Source organism: Triturus cristatus, chromosome 3_1 (assembly GCF_964204655.1).
Source record: "Triturus cristatus chromosome 3_1, aTriCri1.1, whole genome shotgun sequence".
NCBI classification, from domain to species: domain Eukaryota; kingdom Metazoa; phylum Chordata; class Amphibia; order Caudata; family Salamandridae; genus Triturus; species Triturus cristatus.
The window spans coordinates 124,464,218-124,470,217 of NC_140583.1; positions in this window are offsets into that span (position 1 = coordinate 124,464,218).

Here is a 6,000-nt window from a genome sequence, read left to right on the forward strand (position 1 = left end):
AGGCATCCTGCAGACCGCCAGGGGCATCAGTCATCCAATTTTGCTTTTCCTGCTACAGAGGAAACTAAACAACTTCAGTTTGCCCTTAGCAGCTCATGCTCAGCCAGTGGTGTGCAGGATTCAAGTTTCCCTCATTTTTCCGATCCATCACATCAAACGTATGGGTTCTACAGATTGCCCAACATGGCTATGCCCTGCCTTTTCTTTCTGCCTTGCTTATTCTTCGTCCTACTCAAGAGCGATTGTCAGAGGAGCACCTATTTAGATTGTTATAGGAGGGGTGTTTACTGCTCTGTTGGTGAAATCCAGAGGCTGCTGGACTCTGAAATGGGGAGAGTTGTTGCTCTCGCTGTTTCCTTGCCCTAAAGAGGGACTGGGTTTTCTCAAGCCTTATTTGGGACCATTGGCCTCTGAATGCCTTCCTGTGATGGACAAATTCAGAATGCTCACGCTGGCCTGGGTCTTATGTGCTCTGGATCCAGGCTAATGGATGGTGTCCTTGGGTCTGAAGGGTGCACATTTTCTCATGTGTATGCATAGTAGCTCGTTGTGTTTCCTTGAGGTACGTCTTACTGATATGTCAGCTGGTCACATGAATGAACTTCAGACACTTTCAGGGCATAAGCCCTATGCCACCTATTTCCAAAGGCAAGTTGGTGTTGAGGACTAGCGTGGCCTTTCCAAAAGTCATTACTCCCTTCCGTGTTGGGCAAACCATCACTTTTTCAGGGTAATTTGCTCCCCCTCACTGCTTGAAAGAGAAGAGGCTACATCAGTTGGATTGCCATAGGGCTTCAAGCTTTCACATAGATTGCACCAATAAACATGGAGAGGATGATCTGCTTTTTGTGGGGTTTCCTGCAGCAAAGAAGGGGTTGTGGTACAGAAGAGGATATTGTTGAGGTGGATATTTTCCTGCATGAAGGTCTGCGATGCGGTGGCAGTCTCTTCTGGTGATGGTCGCTGTAATCAAGATGATGAATCGACATTGGGGCCGAGACCTGATATACTTGCGGTGGATGATATTGAAGCACCGGGCTGAGGCCTTGGAGTAAGCCTGGCTGGGGTGGAGTGTTTCCTTTCTTAATTTATAACAGAGTGCCGTATACATTTTACTGTTGCTTTGGTCTTGTTCAGGGTGACAAGATTTCAAAAGCTGAAAACCTGGACAGGTTGGTAACCTAGGAAAAGTACTTCATCTGCTCACAACATAGGAAATAAGCTACAGTGTTGCAAATAACCTAGATGAAGGGCTGCAGTATACAATGTGCATTGAAGTATTATATGGCTGTCCAACTTGTGCCTCTGTAATAATTACTATGAAGCGTAGTGCTCATAACGTGACCTTGCGTACAGGTTTTTTTTGGGGGGTGGGGGGACCTCAAAGTCTTTATTAAACTTTAGTTATGATGACAAAGCTACAAAGAGCTACACGGATAAGAAACAATTTTACACATCTTGGAATAAAGTTGAGACGTGTATTCTCCAAAGAGGTATATTGGGTAACAAACAGTGGAATCCTCGTGCGTTTTATAGGCTGTTGATAGTTTGTTTGTAAGGCTATGACTGCATGCTATTTTACTTTGTCATTTAAAAAAAAAAAGCATAACATTCAAAGTTTTATAATCTACAAAAGAAAAAGAACCGGGAGAGAGTGAAAGAAAAGAGAAGAGTATAGGGAGAACTGAAAAGACACCGAGGAGGGGATCTGGAACAGATGGCTTACGAGGGCGGGTGTCTGACCACAAAAGTTACATGGAGGTATTGCCTACTACCGGTGAACGTCTAGAGGACCGGTATCTGGTCACCCCTTCTTTTGAAGGTAGACATCAATGGCTTCACAAAGTTTCCTGGTGGAAGACCTAGAATGTGTTTCTTTTGAAAGTAAGAATGGTCTGCCCTTCTGAGGAAGCTTAGTCAAACTCTCCATGTATGAGAGGCAACATTAGGAGTGGGTTTCCATTCTGAAAGGATCCGCTTGGTCACATAACTAGCATGAGACTGACAAATAAAAGATCACCAGAATGGGGTATTTGTTGCTGCCTAAAAGCCTAGTGAGGCTGTTGTGGCATTGATGATGGATTGTACCTTAAAGACCCTGTGTATCAGGTTTTGTATTCGGTGCCATAGCGGGTGAACCGATTTACAGTCCAATAATGTGCTTCTAGTTTGTAGTTCCAACAGAGTTGGGAGTCAATGAGTCTTCGCTTGTGCAATTTCCCTAAGTTCAAAAAAGCATTTTTAAAGATTGACAACGTAGTTTGCATCAGTGCGGGTGTGATGTGTTTCCCTTTGAATTGAGAACTCCATACTTTTAGTTATGAGATTCAGGGTATGTTGACTCCTGATTGGACTCTGTGAAAATCATTCCATGAAGTACGCGTTTTGTGGGTGAAATGTGGTTTGTTTGGGTGACTTCAGTACGGTGTAGAACTTTGAAGCTACATTACCTATTTTTGTGAGTCTCCCTAACATAGTTGGTAGGTCTGCAGTGTGGATGCTACCCAGTTTCTGAAAATCCATGTTGTAAAGATTTTATTTCTGTTGTGTTCGGAAAAAGATTTTAGATTATTCCTGGCACTTACTTCACTAATCTGATTGATTCCCTAGGGTACCCGGGCCTCCAAGAATACTGTTTGTCTATTAATCTTTATTTGTTTCTTGTACCAAGGTGTAGGAAGCTGGCTCTATATATACTATATCAAAGTGAGGTATAGTGTGCACAGAGTCCAGTGGAACCCCAAAGCTAGGCGGAGGTAAAGTTAGATAGCACCTCACTCTCCATTTGTAGTAGTGTGGTCGAGCAGCAAGGCAGTATCGGAGGACAGTGTTAAGCATTTGTTGTACACACTAAGTCCGCAAGTGACTGAGTGTGTACAACACTCGTAGAATGAACTACAGGCCAATTGTTTTTTTATCAAAAATATTCTTTTAAGTATTCTATTTCCTAGAACCAAGCAAGCCTTCCACAAGTAAGTGATAAGTACTTTACAGTATTAATCAAGTTGGTAAACAGTTTGAATTGCAAATGTACTTTAGTTTGACTTGCAGTGTTGTTTCTGAGAAATGCAATGCTTAGGAAATACAGTACATATACATTGTATAGGGTTTTCAATAAAATTACAGGTAAGTTACTTTTGAGATTACGTTTCTTACTCGGAGTAGTATACCTGGATACTACTCTGGGACATTTCCTGTAAACAAGTTTTTGAGGTAAGTATTTGGTAGTGGTAGTTGAGGTTCTGGGATAAGACTCAGGGGTCCCACAGGTTCAAGGATGCACTCTCGTTACACCCACATTGGTACTAGGGCCGAAGAGGGTGTAACGAGCGGGGATAGGGGGCCTTGGGTTGGTGGCTGCTGACGAGCAGGCCTCAAGGTTGTGGGAGCCAAGCTTCTGGTGTTAGGCTCCGGGCAAAGGGAGATCTGGTTTAGAACACAAAGTGCACCCGCAGGGGCGGATGGGTGCTGTTTTGGTGTCGGGTGCTCTGTTTTCAATGAGGATTTTCAGTTTTGGTTTTCAGCTGCAGGCTTGGTTCAGGAAGACTTCTGGGAGGAACCAACAGCTGGGCAGGTAAGTTGGAGGGCTCGGGGACGTAGGTGCACCTCGGGTTCTTTTCTCCAGGGCGGCTGGATGCAGGGGTGTCTTTTGGGGTTGGATTTCACCTTACCGGGCCACTCGCGGTTGGGGGGGGTCTCCATTCAGAGGCTGCAGGTGATGGTGCGGAGTCCTGGTGGGGTCAACCCATGGTGGACTCTGACTCTGTAGCGCTGGTGGACCTCGCTGGGACTGGTGGGCCACTCAAACTTGGGCCGTAGGCGACTGGTGCAGTCTTTGGTGTTTCTTGTGAACATAGCTGCTGTTCATAGGAGATCCGGTCTTTGTTGAAGGCAGTCAGTCCTCCCAGGGGTTCTGGAGGTCGTTGGCTGCAGGACAAGAATAATTTTGGCGCAGGATCTCTGGAAACTGCAGACGGGCCGGGAGGGCTGGGGCCAAGTCAGTTCTCTGCAGTCTCCTCTGCTGGGCATCTTTTTTTCGTCCTTTTTTTACCTAGGTTGCGGGAATATGCTTTTTTAGTTCAGGGCTGTCCCTAAATACTGTATTTAGGGGGCATTTAGGGGTCTCGGGGTCAGTAGACAATGGGCTACTGACCTTAGGGTGACTACACCCTTGGTGTGCTCACCCCACGTGGGGGATTGAGCACAATCCCTAATCCTGATTGGGGAGTGCCTGCCATCTGCAAGATGGCTGGCACTGAAGAGTGGGCTTCACCTCTCCTCCCCCACCTGAGGGCTGGAGTTGGCAGAGGTGGGCACACCTTCTGGGCTGGCTAGTTTTTCCCGCCTGTCTCCCCGCCGAATAGGAGGGGAGACGGGAAGGGGGCCTGCTCCTGATAGCAAGAGAGGCTGGGGCTCACTTTACAATGCTGGCAAGGCCTTTGAAGTTCCCTTGCCACAGATGGCTCTTCCTGACCTGGGGGAGGCGAGACTACCTCCACCCAGGAAGGGCTTTGTTTCTGGGCTCAGGGAGTGAAGGCTCCCACCCTAGGGGTCCAGAAAAATGTCTTGTGGTGGCAGACTGGTGTGACCAGTCGGGTAACCCAGCAGAGGCTGCTTGTTTTTCAGGGGGCATCTCTAAGATGCCCTCTGTGTGCATTTTCCATTAAATCTCACACTGGCATCAGTGTGGGTTTAATGTGCTGAGAAGTTTGATACCAAACTTCTCAGTTTTCTGTGTATTCATTATGGTGCTGTGGAGTTCATAATGACAAGCTCCCAGCACCATATACTCTTAATGGCAGCACTCCACATACAATGTCTAAGAATGGACAACGCCCTTGGTGGGCTTTCATTTTCTACAGTTAACTCAATTTCCCACTAGCAACTCACTAAATGTTTCAGCCACTTCTAGGTCCACTAATAAACGGAGATCATGGAAATTTAGTCAATCAATCAATCAATTCGGGATTATTAAGCGGGCTTCTCCTCTGTTTAACCGAAGAGCCAGGTCCTGTGGGCCTTCCTGAAGGTGTTCAGGGAGGGGGCGAGTCTGATGTCTGCCGGGAGTTCGTTCCAGGTTTTGGCCGCAATGTGAGAGAAGGATCTTCCACCTGCTCCGTCTCTGCGGATGAGCGGGGTTTCGGCCAGTGCGAGGTTGGAAGATTGGAGGTTTCTTTTGGGTACGTGGAAGTTGATTCTGTCATTGAGGTATTTGGGTCCGGTGTTTTGTAGGCGCGGGTGAGGATTTTGAAGGTTACTCTTTTCTACACGGGGAGCCAGTGGAGCCTTCAAAGGTGTTCGCTGATGTGTTCGTGTCGGGGGATGCCGAGGACGAGTTGGGCAGCGGTATTCTGTATCGTCTGGAGTTTTTGGAGTAGGGACTTATTTATGCCGGCGTAAAGTGAGTTTTCATAGTCCAGACTGCTGCTGATGAGTGTGTGGGTGACTGTCTTCCTTGACTCTGAGGGTATCCATTTGAAGGTCTTGCGGAAGGGTGTTGAAGCAGCTGGAGGTGACGGCATTGATCTGTCGGTTCATGGTGAGGGATGAGTCGTGTATGATGCTGAGGTTTTTGGCGTGGTTTGAGGTGGTCGGTGGGCTTCCGAGGGCTGTCAGCCACTAGGTGTTGTCCCATGCTGAAGGGATGGTTCCGAAGACTAGGACTTCGGTCTTCTTGGTGTGAAGATTAAGGTAGCTGTTGGTCATCCAGACTGCGACCTCCTGCATCCCTTACTGAAGCAGAGTCTGGCGGTGGCACGGTCTTTGGTAAGGGAGTGGATGAGCTGGAGAAAGATTTGAGGCCGTGTTGTCGGACAATGGTGGCGAGGGGGGGCCATGTAGATGTTGAAGAGGGTCAGGCTCAGCGATGATCCCTGTGGGACTCTGCAGGTGATTTCCGTGGGCTTGGAGAGGAAGGGCAACAGTCTGATTCTTTGGCTTCTTCCGGTGAGGAATGATTGGATCCAGTTTAGGGCTGTTCCTTGTATGCCGGTGTCGTGT